Source organism: Lissotriton helveticus, chromosome 7, assembly GCF_964261635.1.
Source record: "Lissotriton helveticus chromosome 7, aLisHel1.1, whole genome shotgun sequence".
NCBI lineage: Eukaryota > Metazoa > Chordata > Amphibia > Caudata > Salamandridae > Lissotriton > Lissotriton helveticus.
Window position 1 is genome coordinate 1,360,565,448 of NC_136068.1, and position 19,173 is coordinate 1,360,584,620.

The 19,173-nt window shown below is 45.1% G+C and overlaps 1 protein-coding gene and 1 long non-coding RNA gene across 6 annotated transcripts in view; one reads left to right on the forward strand and one right to left on the reverse strand.

Moving 5' to 3' along the window:
* The window catches only part of LOC144770283 (uncharacterized), a 335,474-nt gene extending 328,757 nt beyond the window's left edge, over nt 1-6,717 (reverse strand). For 2 of the 4 annotated variants that reach the window (XR_013598857.1, XR_013598855.1), the window contains exon 1: nt 5,810-6,717. This is a non-coding gene — a long non-coding RNA (uncharacterized LOC144770283). The remainder of the gene's footprint in view (nt 1-5,809) is intronic. The other 2 variants (XR_013598858.1, XR_013598856.1) reach the window with 2 other exon arrangements.
* Nucleotides 1-19,173, forward strand: part of NTN1 (netrin 1) — a 513,761-nt gene that overhangs the window by 485,431 nt on the left and 9,157 nt on the right. The window lies entirely within an intron of this gene.

The window sequence follows — 19,173 nt, forward strand, 5'->3', positions numbered from 1 at the left end:
AGGCGGAACCTTGCTTCTGACAGCTCCATTCGCAGTTCAATAGGGAGTTCATTCCATCGTTTGCAGGCTAAGTATCTAAAAGAGCGAACTCCCATTCGCGCTTAATAGATGCGGGGAACCTGGAACTGCATGCTTCCAAGTGATCTCAAGTTGCGTTTAGGGCGGAGAATAGTCAACAGCTTTTGAAGATAGATAGGGCCTTTTCCTTGTGCAATGCGGTGGGTGATGCACATCGCTTTAAACAAAATACGTTCCCGTATGGGAAGCCAGTGAAGAGTCACCAAGGCCTGCTTTCCTGATGACCTTCTGGGCAGGTTCAGGACAAGTCGGGCCGCCGCATTTTGGACACATTGGAGTTGATGTATCCCTTTCTTATTCAGACCAATGAGCAAGGAATTCCCATAGTCTAGATGGGGAGTAACTAGGGCATGTATCAGCGTTTTCCTTGTTTTGATGGGAAGCAGATCAAGAACTTTGCGTATGGTTTTCAGAATACCATAACATTTGCCTGACAGCCTGTCAATGTGCTGTCCAAAAGTGAGATTAGTGTCCAGAAGGACACCTACGTTCTTCACCAACCCTGAAGGGGTAGGTGTAGGCCCAAGCTCAGAAGGCCACCAAGCCAATGACCAGATAGAAGGTGCCCTCCCGATCACCAATAACTCGGTCTTATTCCCGTTAAGGCGAAGGCAATTATTATTCATCCAACCGGCTAAAGACGTGAGACAGGTGGAGAAGTTGGCTGCCGCCTCGGCCTGGCTTTGGGATAAGGTAATCACCAATTGTGTATCATCCGCGTATGAAACAATATCCACCCCGTATGATTCCACAATCCGTGTAAGGGGCTCCATGTACAGATTGAATAACGTAGGGCTCAAACTCGAGCCTTGTGGAACCCCTTGTCTTAGATATATATATATTTTTTTTTTTTTTTGCCACAATGTGATCCAGCAGAATTCGAGTGCGCTCCTCAGTGTGTGCTCAGCCCAGGGGTCGGATCCTGACCCAAAAATTACTTTTTGTCACAAAGGAGGCGGCACAACTGGATTCCTTATTGAAGCCTTTTAATCAACGCTTCACCCCACCAACGCGTTTCAGCCACACAAGGCTTTGGTCACGGTCAGTGACCAAAGCCTTGTGTGGCTGAAACGCGTTGGTGGGGTGAAGCGTTGATTAAAAGGCTTCAATAAGGAATCCAGTTGTGCCGCCTCCTTTGTGACAAAAAAAAATAAATATATATATATATATATATATATATATATATATATATATATAGCAAATAATTCATTGGAGGAACTCTCAGCTGACTCAATTCTCTCCTTAAAGAATTCTCTTTTCGCTATCCTTATCAGTTTATGATAGTTCCTCAGACTGTCCTTATATTGCTGCTTATGGGTAACGCCATAATCTTTACGCCAGTTACGTTCCAGGTTTTTGCAGGCTGCTTTAACTGCTCTTAGCTCCTTATAAAAACAATGGGGCAGTTTTGGTATGTCTTACGAGGGCCTTATTCGTCCATGGTGCCACTTTGTCTAGTGCCTTAGCCATCCACTCTTCATATACTCTCCAAGCCTCGCTAAGGGTATCACTTAGCGGGGGGAACTCGAGCTTCCAAGCCAACTCAAAAGATTCATTGGAATTTTTTTTCCAGTTCCTACGTTTGGGGAATAAGGGTTTCCTCTCTGTAAGTTCTGTAGATCTATATATCACAGAGAACGGTACTAGGCAGTGATCGGACCATGGGACCCTAATGGGGGGGCTGAACTTCCACTCCTTCCCAGTTAGCAAAAATAGGGTCCAAAAGATGGCCCAATTGATGAGTGGGTATCAGTGATTGAAGATCAAACAGCAGAGACTTCATAAAGGTCCTAACACCTTGAGCCTCTTTACAGCTTGCATCCTCAAAATGAATGTTAAGGTCACCCAGAATTAGGAGCCTGCTATAGCGTAATGCAGGTAGAGTTACCACCTCCACCAGGCTATCTATAAATTGAGTAGCCGTCCCGGGGGGCCGATAAATCAAATAGCCATTAATAGTATTATTCGGGGATAGTTTAATAGAGAAGAATCCTGCCTCAATATTCGTGATGTTTACTAAATCCAAAGCACACACTAGCTCCCGTTTATGGACCAGCGCAATTCCCCCCCCTCGCTGGCCCCCCCTGTCAATCCTCAGCAGGCCGTATGCTAAAGGAAGGGATTCCAGAATCTCCGGGGCAGATGACTCGTCAAGCCATGTCTCCGTTAAAAAAAGCACATCCGGCTGGCAATCCAATAAAAGGTCATGGATTTCCAGTTTGTGCTTATTTAGGGAGCGACACTTCAACAGTGGCATACTCATTTTTTCTACCTCCCTCACATTACCCCATGATGCTAAGGGATCATAGTGGCATTCCTTACAATGCTGAGGCAGTGTTTCCACCTAATACGGCATTGCAATGTTTCATAGGTGAATTTAAGTTGAAAAATGCTTTAGGTTCGACAAAAAGAGCAATAGTTACTCATTTGTGTCTCATGAATCTTCTGGTTTTAGTTCCACAATAAACTCATCTGATGTCAGTGTAATTTCATGTGATATGATTGTGTGTGATGAGGGGGGCTGAAGGCACTTGATGTAATTTCTGATATCAGCATCCTGCTAACTAATTACTATGGAACCTGAAAAATGTAAATAAAAAGTGTTTTTCCCTCTTCTTTTAACAAGCTTATATATAATGTTTACCATACAGTGAACATGAAACTCTAGAATTTAAGAGGCAAAAAGCAATTTTTGCGATTTGCTTACTAAAATGCGCATGTTCTGTCTGTTGTGAGACATATTGCCAGCTTACAGTGGTCTTAGAACCCGCCCATTGCTTACCATTGGTTGGCTTTGTTATTGTCAATTGGTTGCTTCTAATTTGTTAGCTTGTGTGGGCTTTAATTCCTCTTTTCCTGTTTGTCCCTCCCCTGGAGCAGGGACGTATTACTTGTACCCATCCACTGTTTGCTTTTCAAGCACTACTCTTTTCTTTCTGTTTAAGCTTCCCAAGGGAGTGCATGTTTTTCCAGCTCTCTACTTTGTGTACTTCTCTTCCCACATCCATGCTCTGTGTTGCTTTCTGTCGTCCGTGTGCTTCTCCTCTGCTTCCCTCCTTGATGTGCTCATACCTGGTGTCCTTCTCCCCAGCTCCACGCTGCCCATGCCAGTTTGCTTCGCCCACACGGTGCCCTCCATGTTGCTTCCCCCCCAACTATGCCTTCCATGTTGCTTCCTCACACCCTGTGTGTTGCTATTGGTCCCCACGTTGCTCTTGCCCTGTGTTAATCCCTATGTTGTTTCCCCCAACCCCTTTTTTTTTAAAAACGCTTTCACAACGCTTTTTCCATTTATTTGCTGATCAACTTGGGTCAGCAAATAAAAAGGAAAAACAAAAAGCACCCATATCTTGGTGACATGACAGACTTTTTTTTCTTTATTTAGCTATGCTGAACAGCATCGGGGATGCTGAATGGCATGGCTAAAATACATTGACAACCCGAGTGCGTCCTAAAGGTGAGACCTCTTGGCTTTGCCAATGCTTGTTATAACATATGACTGTACAACTTCAAGAAGGGGGTTTGGATTTCCCTAATTAACTCTTAACAATACCATTGGCGCAATCACTTGGCTATCTTTCACAAGGCAGAGCGTAACAAAGCAATTAAAAACAAGCAATGGCAAATTCAAAGCAATAGGTTTCGCCTATGCAAGCAATACCGGCTTTGGCAATGTGTTTTTAGCAAGTTGTAAACCAGTGTGGCTGCTGTTCAGCATGGCTAAAAGTTTGTGGCATTGAGTGTCCTAGAGTGGAGTGTTGTAAACTGGATGTAAACTGGATTTGTTAGAGTAGAGTGGAGTAGGGAGGAGTAGAGTGGAGTAGGGGGGAGTAGAGTGTCAGAGTTGAGTAAAGGGGAGTAGAGTTCAGTGGCAAAGAGTGTTAGACAGTGCAGTGTCAGAGTGGAGAGGGTGGAGTGGATTGGAGGGGATTGATGTAGGAGTGGATTGGATTGGTGTAGATTGGGGTGGATCGGACTGGGGAAGAGTGGGTTGGTTGGAGTGGAGTGCATTGGAGTGGATTGAAATCGGATGAGCTGGATTGGAGTGGGGTGGATTGGAGTGGGGTGGGGTGGGGTGTATTATATTGTTTCTGGTGTATGGATTAGAGTGATAGGACTGTGGCAGATTGGATTAGAATAGGGTGGCTTGGAATGGGGTGAAATGGAGTGGAGTAGGGTGAATTAAACTTAACTGGAAAGGGGCGGATTAGATTGAATTGCAGCGGAACAGATTAGACTGGACGAGCTGGACTGGAGTTGGGTGGATTGGGGAGGATTGGTGTGGGGTGGGCTGGATGGATTGAGCGGGTGGGCTGAACAGGGGTGGACTGGGTGGATTGGATTGAGAGGGGTGGACTGAACTAGGTTGGTGGATTGGGTAGAGAGGGGTACATTGGAGTAGAGTGGGGTGGTTTGGACTGCAGTGGAGTGGGGTAGATTGGATTGAGGTAGATTGGATTGAGTTGGACCGGATTGGGGTGGGGTGGATTGGAGTTTGCTAGATTTAATTTGGCAGGATTGGATTGCTGTTGGATGGTCTGGAGTGGGTTGGATTAGATTGGACTGGGGTCGATTGAAGTGGGGCGAATTGTTTTGTACTTTAGTGGGGCAGCTTGTTTTGGATTGGAGTGGGATAGACTGTTTTGGATTGGAGTGGGACAGACTGTTTTAGATTGGAGTGGGACAGATTGTTTTAGATTGGAGTGGGGCAGATTGTTTTGGATTGGAGTGGGAAGGATAGTTTTATATTAGAGTGGGCAGATTGTTGTGGGACAGATTGTTTTGGATTGGAGTTGGGAGATTATTTTAGATTGGAGTGTGGGCAGACTGGAGTAGGTCAGATTGTTTTAAATTGGAGTGGTGCAGATTGATATGGGGCAGATTTTTTTGAATTAGAGTGGGGCAGGTTGTTTCGGATTGGCGTGAAGCAGTTTGGAGTGGGGCAGATTGGAGTGGGGTGGGTTGGGAGGATTGTAGTGTGGTGGATTAGAGTTGAATTAGATTGGTGTGAGTGCTTTGAATTGAAGAGGGTGGATTGGTTTGAGTGGGGTGAATTGGTGTGAGGTGGGCTGGATTGGGGCAGATTGGAGTTGGGTGGATTTGCGTGTACTGCATGACTGTGTGTTAAAGCATCACTTCAGAAATTACACATAAGAAAGAAACAATGTTGCTTTGCAATATTTAGAACAAATTAATCCTCATCTTTTGAGAACAGAGCCCATGAACAAAAAATAAAAGAAATGAGTGCAAATTCAGAAAAGAAGACTTGGCAAAATAAAAGAAAGTGAACTATAGAAAATAAACCTTTGCAACTTAGTTTGTCCTGCTGGGCACGTTTTTGCCAGTCTCAAGCCTTCTTTTTGCAGGGAACTAAAAAGTTAAACAGCAAAAAAATAGTAGCTCGATCACCAGGAGCAGCGGAATGGCACTGATTAAGTTGGATCAATCAGTACTTGGTCCCTGCTCCACAGAGAGGAACATAAACGATTTTAGGCTTGAAGTGACATTACAAGGCTGTGAGAAGAGTGTCAAGGAAGCCAACAAATGGTGAGCAACGGGCGGGTTCGAGCCCTTTTTTGTTCAAAACAGTGTTTTGCAGGATTGACCCTAAAAAACGAGGAACACAAAGCTCACTCTCCATACACAAGCTTACAGGCGAATTGTTTGCTAAAGTCTTGTATCCTCACTCACTGCATTAATAAAAAAACAAAATTATTGGTGCTGCACTCACCCGATTTGAGACCACTCCCGGAGGGATACAAGGCAGGTCATAAGATTTAAAGAGTTTGTCTCCAAGAAAGTCTTTGACCCCTGCGTCTACTGGGTGGTGGGCGAAGAGGAAAAATGCAGTCAGAGCTCAGATTACTGCTTTAAATTGAAGAATCTGTGACATACTTTTCACATATGGACACAAAGACTTAATATTTGATATACCGCATGGCTTTCCACCAGATGATGCATGGATCGAAATGTTTCACTGGGTACCTTTAAAACACACAGCCAAAAACAATTTTTCCCAATTCCTTCTTTTTCCCTGGTAAAATCATGTCCTGAAACAGACAGAGGTACATACATGCTTGTCGAGAAATACAGAGCTTTTCCTCTGAAAGACCTGTAGCTGGGGCAATGTAAGCTGCCTCGGTGCCTTACTGACTCTGCCCCAGACCGATGGGACTTTCAAGGTACTGGTGACATCGCTTTATTCCTCCAGTCCAGTGCAAACTGATTGCGAGCATTTTGAAGTGCCTCTGGACTCCCCACGGCCCCCAGGCGGGCAGCCTCAAGAGCCGTCCCCCGGAGGTGCTGTTAAGGGCCCTGGCAATGCCGCCAGCTCTTCAGGCCGCCTAGGCTGTCGTGCCAAGTCTTGGCACCTGATACCCTGACGGCTGTCAAAGCCCGGCAGGCTTGGGTTGCCTTATAATTGCCGGCAATTTTTGCACGAGGAGAGCGGATAATCGTTCCGTACATTGCTGGCACCGGATTGCGCCACAGATTTTAGGGTCATTTCGCTTGTGTCCAAATGAGCTACTTGTAGGTCACGTGACCGCGGAAACGGCAGTTATGCTAATTACCGCATAGCGTCATGACTGCCGCAGGCCTGCGCGTGAGAGCTAGTCTCCTACTTGCTACTTGGAGCGGTGTCCAACTTCTGGCCCCGGCCAAGCGCCTTCAAGCACGTAAATCCAGGCAGAATAATATGATGTTTCATTTTTATTAACTAGCTGTCCGTTATTTTCACGGAGAGTCTGTGAAATGAGCTTGTATGCCATTGTCCGTTTTTGTTTCCGTTAGAGACGCCTAGTGACGTCGCCGGTGTTTGCGTAGTTAAACCCTAGAGTTTCCAGCTACTGCACTGTGACAGCCCGCGCTACCAAGGAAAGAAAATCAATTTGGAGCAGGAGTGGGCCTGAAACGATTAGGAACAAACAATACAGGTCTTCCTTTGGCCTCTGCTTCGCGCCAGAAGAATGACATTAACTGCTCTCTCCAGAGGCAGCGCCACTGCCCGCCACGGTTGTTATATAGCGACAGTCCGGGAGGTGGGCTTGTGCCGCATCGTCGATAGCTAAATTTGATGGAGGAACCCACACATTCTGAAGGATTCAATTCAGGGAAGTGGAATGTTGGCATTTCCCAGTATTCTTCACACAGCTGTTTAAGAGTGGCTGAGGTGGGAAGAGTAACCAACCACATGAGGCCATTTGGCATCCCTCAGTGAGACGCACTGATCGTCTGATAGCCCGGGTCGGACTGGAATAGAAAATAGACCCAGGCACCAAAATAAAAGTAGACCCGTTAGTGAATTAGCTAAAAAAAAAAAAAAAAAAATAGCCCTGGTTTTCAAACTGGGGCAGTTTGGAAATTGCAAAGACAGTGTTTAATTGTGCTGCAAGCTATTGAAGATTGCATGGATTTCAGCTTGTGGCAGGCAATGTTTGTATCAACTGACCTAGCTAATGAAGCCTTTATAGTTTTGATAGGCTCATTCACAGATATTTAATCCTGTCACAGTGGAGCCTAATAAAGTGTATCGCTCTACCTGTAGGCAGTTTTAGATTCACTCACTCACTCAGCACTGCATTATTTCTACACACACACCACGCTCACATAGGGTTTTTAGGACAACCCTTGTGCCACAAAATAAAACATCCCTGAGCTCCCTCCTCGTAGAGAGGAGGTTGTAGCCCGTGCTGTGACTAGGTCCCGACACGAGGAGGCACACCTATGATGAAGTATGACACCTCCGGGTGTGTGAGGGGAGTCGTCCTTTAAAAGGGACACTCCTATTTGATTTTTATTAGTTGGATATTGTGGTTCACGTTTTTTCTTGTCTGCCTCTTTTGGACCCGTGGGTGCTTTGTGTTTTCATAATTAAGTGGGGAGTTCACCCACGCTGGTCCTTAAACCTCCTCTTGCCCTCTAACATGTGTGAATGTTTGTTTTAATACCAGGGAAAGCAACTGTAACAAGCACTGGCGTTGCCAATAGGTCTCGCAGTAGGAAAGTTGGAGCTATTGGTTTTGTAAATGACATTTTATATTTATATATCGTTATTGGCATTGTCAATAACAATATATAAATATAAAATGTCATTTACAAAACCAATAGCTCCAACTTTCCAAATGCGAAACCTATTGGCAACGCCAGTGCTTGTTTTTACTTGTAATTGTAAAGCATGCTATTGGCACAGGCTGTAAATCTAAAAGATAGCGCTGCCATCGTATTAAAAGCACACACTCACTGACTCGTGAAGGAAGATTACATAGAGCTGTCCTGCCCGCAAGTGCTAACTATGATTTAAGAGTACACTAGTACACTAAATCCTCTTCCCCTCTGGATCCATGTCCTCTCAGAGTGCTGAAGGAGTGTAGGACTACGCTTCTACCTCCTCTATTGGAAGTAATGAATAGTGCCCTGTCACACGGGATTTTTCCGTCAGACTGGAAGAAAGCCATTGTTAGGCCGTTACTTAAAAAACCTACACTTGACCCAACCATCTTGAAAAACTTTAGGCCCATATCCTTACTTCCTGCCCCGCCAAAATGCTTGAGTCCCATCTGAATCTGCACTTGTCTGCCTTCCTGGACTCCTCTGGGTTTTTAGATCATACCCAGCACGGGTTCAGGAAACTCCATAGTACGGAGTCCGCACTTACTATGGTTACCAATAATATCAGAATGAAGGTAGATCAGGGACAGACAACACTGCTGGTCTTACTCGATCTGACCGCAGCGTTTGACACCCTATCTCCCTCGATACTAACATCTCGTCTGAGGGAGATGGGAGTGGAGGGGTCAGCCCTGGACCTCCTGTCCTCTTTTTTAGATCATAGAGAACAGAGGATCAAATTAGGAGAATACCTCTCTCCCCCTACATCGCTGCAATGTGGGGTACCACAAGGGTCGGCCCTGAGTCCGACCCTATTTAACATTTATGTTGCCCCCCTAGCGAGATTGGTAAAAGCCCAGGGAATGGAAGTAGTGTCATATGCAGAAGACACTCAGATCATGGTGTCACTAACCCAGCCGGTCAGCACCTCCGCCTTCAACTTCAGGAGCTGTATGCAGTCAGTCTCTGACTGGATGGTAGCCAACTCCTTGAAGCTGAATGGCGACAAAACCGAGGTGCTGATTTTCGGAAAGGATCAGGATGTGTGGTCAAGTGACTGGTGGCCGCAATCCCTAGGAACCTGCCCTGTTCCCTCCCACTCAGCTAGGAACCTGGGGGTCATGTTCGACACTTCTCTGGCAATGACCCTTCAGGTTAACAGAACGATGGCTACTTGCTGGGGAATTCTTAAAATTCTCCGTCGAATAGTGCACTATCTTTCCCCGCAAGCTAGGAAACAGACAGTGGTTGCATTGATTGGTTCAAGGCTGGACTACTGCAACTCACTGTATGCAGGGATTAACAAGGGACTAATACAGCGACTTCAAACCGTACAAAATGCGGCTGCAAAATTCGTTCTGGATACCCCCCATTCTTCCTCTGCGACTATAGCCAGAAAGAGCCTACACTGGCTTCCGATAGAGCACCGCATCTCTTTCAAAATCATTTGCTTAGTACATAGTGCTCTGAAATCTGGAACATCTGTTGGATTGGGTTCACTTCTCTCCGGCTATGTTCCCAGCAGATGTCTGCGCTCACTACAACAAAACCTTCTGGTTATTCCACGGTCTAAGAAGACCAGATGGGGAGGTAGAGCCTTTTCAACAGTTGCCCCACGTCTGTGGAATACACTCCCTCTTGAATTAAAATCGATATCCTCACTGCCCCTTTTTAAAAAGGCCCTGAAAACATGGTGTTTTAAGAAAGCGTACCAGTGAATAGCACCTGAGACATGTAACTATTTTGAGCTAGGCGCCTTGATGCCCTTTGGGCTTAGTTCGCGCGTTATAAATTTCCTTTCATTTCATTTCATTCATTACACTGCTGGTCTTTGAAGAATGACGGTACTCCTCTGTTTTCTTGATTTCTAACTTTCACTCTGCCCTAGTGCTGAGAGCAGCGAGAGCCCGCCTTGTAAAAGTGTCACGCACTGACCCGTGAAGATAAGCTTGCCACAGTAATGCCCTAACATAAGACAGAGACAACCCAGCCGTGCACCAACAGGAAGCAATACAGCCTTTCCAACATATGCATGCTGTTTTGGGAAGGTGTGAAAAACTTAACTGCGGCTCCAAGACGACTGGGATGTCTAAGCAACTACCCTGAAAACGCACGCATTACAAAGCGCATAAAAAATGACCAAGTCCGAGAAATGCCCTGCTATCGAAAAAAAGCTAAGTCTAACACGAAAACGCATGCATTACAAAGAAATGCCCTGCTATCGAAAATAAAACCAACGTCCAACACGAAAACGCACGCATTACAAAGCGCAAGAAAAATTACAAAGTCCGAGAAATGCCCTGCTATCGAAAATAAAAGCAATGTCTAACACGAAAACACACGCATTCGAAAGTCCGAGAAGTTCTGAATCACATGGAACGGGAAATGCTGTGCTAACGATGTCAAAACATCGTGTGACCTGAGGGAACTCTGCTTATTGCAGCCGAAGCCAGATCGGTTTTCAGACGGTGCCAGTGCACAAAGCAACAAGTGATAGAGATCACAAAACAAACTGCAGTAAAGGTCTGGGTAACAATATGAAGGACAGGAGGGGCAGAGGTAACTAGAATAGTTATTTATGGAGCGGGTAACTACAACATGGACACTGACAGGCACTGATAAAGATAGACAACGAGAGCTTAAGAAAGAAGGTTTAGAGGGAAGGTGGGCAGAAAGCCTGCATTCCTACTTTTAACAAGAGCGGCCGGGAAAGTGAAAGTACGGCTGGCCAGCCATGAATAATTAGGGGAGGAGAAGCCGCAGAGCGCACGCTGGGCGAAGCCCTTTGATGTGCTCTGCGGCTGTTAAAAAAAATGCAATTAGGAGGGAGGGAGGCTGATGCGCGTGCTTGTTTGGTCACGTGATTCACGTGAACTCAAACAAAACCGCAGCAAGAAGCCCTTGGTTTGACGAGGATTTTGAGCACTTGAATTCTTGCTCCGCTCAATGCGCTTGCGCGCATTGATAGGTCGCAACACCTAAAAACCGGGCTAGCAGACCATAAAACAGGCCCCAAAACGGCCTAAATACTAACCTACTAGACCAGCCCATCGAGCATTGCCTGATTGCCCGATAGTCTAGTCCAATCCTGCTTATAGTTTAGCTTAGGGCATGGTAGACCTCACTAGAGCATTACATTTTTTCCATAGCAAGTTAACAAAAGTCTCAGAAAAGAAATGGATGCAGACATTAGGGAGAACTAGAGAGAGGATAAGAATGTAAGGGCACAAGAAATCCGCAAATGTCAAAACGCGTTTCATGCTTAACGTATTTTGGAAGGGCATTGGTTGCTTTATGATTTTTTTAAAGGAAGTGATAGAATGTGGGACTGTCAATGCAATATGTATAACAGCATGGCGAGATGGCATGTACCCAGTATTTGTCTCATAAAGTACAGGCAAACTTAATCATCCCTGGTAACAAGATTTAAACCAGCACCACACTGCATGAGGCCATGACTATAATGGGGCAATTTTGTCACAGTTGGGTTATGGCAGCCCATACTAAACTGAAAGAAATCCCGTTGTCTGCAGGCCACAGGAGAAATACCAACGTGGAACAGTACTGCCAACTATTATACAAACCAAAGAACTTAAACCTATTTTGGCATGTACTTGTGCTGGCCACTAGTTTACTTACTTTATATTACTGCCTGTCCACCTCAGATGAGTCAAATAAAAATGACCTCTTGTCCCGAATTTTGACTCTACGATCTGAATTTTTACAGCACTGCCCAGAATCTGCCTCCATGCCACATGGTCATCTATTATTAGTCCTTTCGGCCAGAGTCTTACAGCTTCATAGAACTTTGAGTAACGGGTGAGACTGCTAAGCAACATGAAAGTGCTTATATCAACCTCTGTGGGTGGGTCTGCTAGGATTGGACCCATGACCTTGCATCACTGCAGCAGGTGCTCAAACACTAACTGTACTATAAGTACTAAACTGCAGTATATTATGGACTGTGTGCAGAGACCCAGCAATCAGAAGCATACCATAAATTCATTCCCCGAGTAAGCATGGGCTGTCATACAATTTGGCATAGCCACTCTGATCACTCATTTAAGTAAATCCACATCCACATAATTTTTCCTTTATAGAAGATTGGTGTTGACATGTGTGTGCCACCCAGTAGCAGTATGTTGACACGTTTCAACCCATCAGGTAGCTTGCTGCTGGGGTCTTCCTCAGACATTGCTCTTGGGGGGTAAATGTATATTGGGATGTTTATCAACACTGGCAGAAGGGATGCATTACTCCATACTTAAACTCACTAGAAGCTTATAGGTGCTCTACAAGCATATATATATGCAGGAGTTCCCTAAATGCTCAATACTCACTGCTGCAACATACACTTCATCATTAAAACATACCACATGTGTGCACTAGCTGGTTGAAACAGTGTTTCTATATGGAACTCCTGCATATATAAATGTCATAATTCCCTGGATTCCAGTCACATTTTTTGCCCAGCAAAGAGGCTTATTACTAACGTGCTAGAAAACAGCCCGGAAAGGCTCCCTGCTAGAGGAAGTTTCAATTTAGTGGGTATTGGTAACTCTGGGATTGAAGATGGGGAGTTGAATTAATCCCCATTGTTAATTCACGGAGAATAATATGAAGGAATAAGTGTTTCCTCAAAGATTCCCCTGTCTCCCACCCCCACCCCCCTGCGGGTAGATTGCCATGACTCTAGCCCTGTTTCGAGCAGTCGAACTGTGCAGGTCAAAATCTCTGCACCATGAAGTTACTGTATCTGTTGTAATTTCGAAGGGGGCGGAAACTCCAGTTACTGGTCACATCTGGATTACCATAGCACTCATAATTATGCCCATATAGTAGTTATTGGAGTAACTGTAAAGTAACATGGAGCTAATGCAAACATTGTCCTGGAGTTGTTAAAGTAATCATAGAAAAATAATAACAGGAGGGCTTTCATGGTGTCATAAAATCGCATAATTCACATGCCTATGAATATTTAAAAACACATTTCACAAAAACGGTTTTTGGCTCAGAACATTATTTTGTAACCGGGGTACATATTTTAAGCCTGTGTTTGATGTTATCTCACTCTTTTGGCATTTTCTCTTTCAGGAACAGCCAGGTATGTTACTGTTAGACCTTTTTAGATTCATTTAGGATTTCCTGCAGTTGGCATTGCCCAGAAGGTAGTGGGTAGAGGTTCCTTTGCCTTTCACCATGACATTGTAAATGTAAATGTCGGAATTTGTAAAGCGCACAGCTACCTCCACCGGAGGTGTCCCGGCGCTGTCCGTATACCGCTTAGGAACCCTTCCTGGCTTTCCTGGGAAATGTCCACTCCTGGGCACCCCCCAGGTGCAGCCAGGCATCCCAGCGCTTTTGGGGCCGTTGTGGGGACTAAGCAAGCTATTGCCCAGAGTTGCAGCGTGGGACCCATGATCAGAACAGGCACTGAGGCGAGAATATCCAGTCAGGGGAATTAATGAGCCGGAGACCCGCCGAGGCGGGAATCGAACCCTGGTCCCTAGCCAGAGCTCTGCATCAAGGTCTGCCTGCTCTAACCATTGAGCCACACTTCTCCATTAGCTCAGTAACCCCCCTGAGTGAGACTGGACTGTAAATTTTTTTTTCTTTGGCAGCATGCAGTAGCAGCAAGCACCAGATTTTGCTGGCGGCAGAAGCATGAGACTGGGGATAGTATGTAGTGGTATGAGTGTAGAGTTCAGATCGGGGTAAAAAAGGCGCATTAATGCCATTGACCCATAAGCTTGCATTGAAAGAAATGAATTGCATTTTGATTAGTATCTGTTTAAAACTTCTAGGCACAAAGAGCCATTGTTTTCTAGGGGGGAGACGCTATGTTTGATCGCTCCAGGAGGATCGTGGTTCACTCACTGTGCTCTCTGCACCCAATGGTGTTTTCCAGTACACTGCCCATGGACTACAAAAAAACTGTCAGAGGATACTCTCCACCCATAGTGTTATCCACTACACTGCCCATGGACTACAAAACAGTCAGAGGATACTCTCCACCCATACTGTTTTCCAGTACACTGCCCATGGACTTCATAACAGTCAGAGGATACTCTCCACCCATAGTGCTTCCAGTTCACTGCCCATGGACTTCACAACAGTCAGAGGATACTCTCCACCCATAGTGTTTTCCAGTACAATTCCCATGGACTTGACAAAAGTCAGAGGATATCATGCAAAATCATAAAACAAGGCTGAAAATGTTCAGCTCTGAATAGACAGTCCTGTTTCACGCCAAATCATGTGCTTAAGATTATCCCTTTGAAACCGGATTGATACTTTTACAGTTTAAAAACTCCTAAATAGTATTGAACATATTTACACCAAATTTGGAAACACTTGAAACTCTGGTCAGCATGCATACCAAATTTTGTATCATTCAGTATAAGCTGTCTGCTTCCAAAGGCCTATTGTGGGCATACCAAGAACGTATAGGGGGCTTACGGCTCGACCACTGCTTACCATTAGTTGGTGTTCTCATTTGCTGGCTTCTTATTCAATGGCTTTCTTTGTACCAGATCTTCTATGTTGTGACTGTCCCTTCCATGGGACGTAGCCTCTTTAACATCTCTTGGATTGGCTGACTCATATCCTTCATCTGCTCACTTTTAAAAACTTTTTTCCTCTTTGGTTAGGCACTTCGTGAAATTGCATGTGTTTTCCAACTGTATCCCTCGTGTTCTTCCCTTCCTTTCCCCAACCACTGCTCCATTGCCACTCCACTGCTGCTGTCCTTTTTTTCTATTTTGTGCTAAATATTTTTCTTCTTTTCTGTTTTAATTAACCAATCCAAGCAGTGCCCATCTTGAATCAGTAAACAACAGTGCTTGATTTGTAAAATATTAAGTGCTAGGGCCCTGACCAGGAAGCCACTGTAGCTTGCACCAATGCCAATGAAGGTACCAAAACAACTACTAACCATCACTCTCGCCTGAAAGTGTGACAGTTCAGATTATTCCAGGTCCCCAAAGCTAAAGAAATGGCTGGGGAGGCAGGAATTAGTATTTTGTAATGTATATTGTATCATAAACAACCGTTGTTCCGCTCATCTCTAAATTAGATGAACAGCGCCACCATGTGGCAGAGTGTCATAAGTGTGGTGATGACAATTAAGTGCTGGTGCCAAACACCAGAAACCACTGTCTCAAATTAAGCACTGGTAAACAAAAAGCAAATGGTGCTGACGTGACACCTCTGGTACACATGCATTGTGATGGACTCATGTGAACAAGTCATCACACATACATGATCCAGTACAATGATGTAACCACCAGTAGCTGTAGCGTCATTGTGATTTTTTTTCTTTCCTTGTTTTTGCCGATGCTGCACAGGATCAAGGAAAATAATTTTGCTTTTTTCCTGACACTGTAGAGGAGAGTTAAAAGTCGCTGGCAATAGGTCCCAAAATGGGACATATTGGATTTGCCAGTGCTTGTTTTCTATAGCTCATCTATAACTTCCAATAGAAATAAAATGAAGAAATTATGTTTTGGAATCACCCTCTTACCTTATACTGTTACTTATCCGCCATTCAAGAATTCAAGCTCTCAAGTATAGAACACGAGTGAAATCTGACTTTTTTGTAATTGTTTTGTGCATTTTTGTCAAGCGACACCGACATGACCTAAGGATTAACAAATCCAGTCACAGCTATTGTTACCTCTTGTGCTACGATATGAAATATCCCTTCTAGACATGCTTTTATAGCAATAGAGGTAATCAAGATATCAACAGTAAGTCCCTCTCAGACATACTCAAATGCATGTACAGGTAACCCAGTGCCTAACAGCTGGTTTCTACTAGGCAAGCTCCTATACGCTTACAGAAAATGCATGTCCCAACACCATGTTCCTTCTAGACATGTGCCACTAAACGACCAGATAATCTATGTCCCAAAAGACTGCACCTCTCAGGCATGCTGCTATACAGGAAGAGAAGGACTTTACAGAAATGGACATATGCTAGTAAAGTCCCACATGTACATTTCATTTTCATGCTTCTAGACTTATTTTAGGCATTGAGGAACAAACAACCAGTTAATCACTAGCAAGCTGAAATACAGGCAGTCCTAATACCAACAGCATGCCCGTCTCAACGGCAGTTCAGAAAAGAAAAATTGCAAGCCTCCTGCTTAGGGAAAATCATTGTTTTAATGGCAAAGGGATGCCGCCTACCAGTGTCTGTAACCTTCAGCTTTAAAGTATAGGCAATGGTGTGCTGCTGGTGTCTGGAGCACTTGGGAGTAAGTGAAATCATACATTCTGCGGAAGTGGCTACTCTTTCCACGCTCACTACAGCCTTTTTAAAATCTTTATACAGAAGGGGTGTTTGCTATTCACCTGCATCTCAGATATGCTGCTATGCATATGCAAGCCTCAGCAGCTTGTTCCTTTTCTATTAGGTATGCTGTTGTACATAAACAGGAAATACAGGTCTCAACATCCTGTCATGCATCATGCTTACTACTATATATACATAAAATCCAGATACGAAGAGCCTGTCCCTCTCAGCATGCTACTTCAAACAGCTGCAAAGAGCCTGACAATCTCAGGGATGTTACTGCATGGAATCCAGATTGGAAGGGTCTGTTCCACTCAGTATGCTACTACATATATAGAGAATTCAGATGTGACTACCCTGCCCCTTTAAGGCATGCTGCTATATGTACACAGGGAATCCAGCTCCCAATAATCTGTTGCTCTGAAACATAGAACTGTACAGACACAAGGAATCTACGGTCCTCTCAGGCACGTTAATAAATATATTCATTGAAAAAACACAAAGGTTACAGGGACGTTATAGTAGGCTCTGATGTCACTCGTACAAAACCATAGGAATTCACCAGTTAAAGTTGCCAGAGCTAACTATAACGTACGCCACCGCAATGCACTGCTTATGACCTCACATATGACATCACTCATGACATGGTCATTAACATCACTGATGATACCTCAAATGACATCACTGATGGCATCATCCTGTGACTGTTTCGCAGACATGTCTGAGACTTCAAGATATATGCTAAGCTATAGCATAAGATACATTACTATTCGTTCTGTAGAAGTAATTTGTCATACTGTTTCTAACATATCTCATCTGAGTGGCTCTCTGACTGCATGAGTGCGTGAGTGAATGCCTGAGTGGCTATATGGGTGAGTGAGTGTCTGTATGGATGTATTAGTCAGTATGTGAGTAGCAGTATGGGTGGGTGAGTGAGTGGCTGTATGGGTAAGTGGCTGCATTGGAGAGTGAGTGGGTGTGCTAGTGGCTGTATGGTTAAGTGAGTGGCTGTATGGGTGAGTGAGTGGTCATTTGAGTTCTTGTAGGATGAGTGAATGGGTATGTAAGTGTTTGTGAGTGTGCGAATGGGTGTGTGAGTAGTATGAGTAGGTCAATAAGTCTTTTCAGATGTATGAGTGAGTGACTGGCTGTTTGAGTGATTGTATGAGTAATTAAGTGGGTGTGTGAGTAGTTGTATGGGTGACTGTGTAAGTTGTTATATGGGTGGTGAGTAAGTGGTTGTATGAGTACCTTTATGAGTGAGTGGTTGAGTGAGTGGCTGTATGGGTGAGTGAGTGGGTATGTAAGTGTTTGCATGGGTAGGTGAGTGGGTGTGTGACATGTAGTTATATGTGAATAGGTATGTGAATGGTTCTGTGGGCGAGTGAGTGTATGAGAGACTGGGGTGTGAGTGGGTCCATGAGTGGTTCTGTGAATGATGTCATCAGTGATGTCACTGACCATGGCATGAGTGATGTAATATGTGAGGGCATAAGCAGTGCATTACGGGGGCATAAGTTATAGTTAGCTCAGGTAACTAAAACTGGTGAATTTCTATGGTTTTGTATGAGCGAAATCTGAGCCTAACAATAATGTCCCTGTAACCTTTGTTTTTTTCAGTGAATTTCAAAAGTTTTTAATGTTAATTCCTAACTCTAACGTCCTTGTAACCTTTGTTTTTTTCGATGCATTTCTAAGCTCTCAGCAATCCCATTGTGTTGCTTACTGGAGCTAACAGGAGGGGTTCTTGGCCCCCAAGGGCCCCCAGCCTCTAAAGGGACTTCATTCTCTAACCAGTAGTGCACCAGGAGGCATGTTTGCTAAGTGGTGAAGAAAGGGGGCGGGCCTCAGATGACCTCCCAGCAATCCCACTGTGTGAACTTACTGGAGGTAACAGGAGGGGTTGTTGGCCTCCAAGGACCCTCAGCAGCCATGGGGACTTCATCCCCTAACCAGTAGTATGCCAGGAGGTGCGTTTGCAGAGTAGTGGAGAAAAGGGGCGGGACCTCGGATGACCTCTCAGAAATCCAACTGTGTGGCATTTACTGGTGAAAAGAGGAGTTGCTGGCCTCCAAGCAGCATCAACAGCCAAGGGGACTTCATCCCTCAACATTTGTGCGCCACAAGACCCCTTTGCAGAGTGGTTGAAAATGGGGGTGGGGCCTCTGATGACTTCCCCCGCATCCAGCTTTTTCTTTTAATTATTTTTAACAGGGGTGGGGTGCTGCGGGCAACCCTCCCCAGGACCATTTTGGCCCGAAGACCCCATCCCCGGGGCCTGGCCTTTTTCTATTGAAGGAAAGGAGCCATGCAGACCCCCTCCCCAGGCCCTTTTCGACCCATGGGATCCTAACCCCCGGGGCCCAGCATATCTCCTGGGTGCCCCAGGGGCACCCAGTTTGCTGCGGGACAGTGGGTGGAGCTTGAAGTCCCCTGCGGACCTTGCCGGCTCCCCGCCCCCTGCGGGAGAACATTGCTTTCAGAAACATGAAACAGACGGATGCTCCGCTTCCAGCTAGCATGAGCATTTTCACTGCTCTTGCTTGCAGAATGCAGTGTGTTTGCTGTGGCTTGGCGGGAGCAGTTGAGGCTCCCGCCAAGCAACAGCAAACAGCTATGTCCCGGGGGTGGGCCCCCAGGACATAGCAGGCACTGTCCCAGGCGGTGTGGCGGTCCCCAGGGCCATTATGG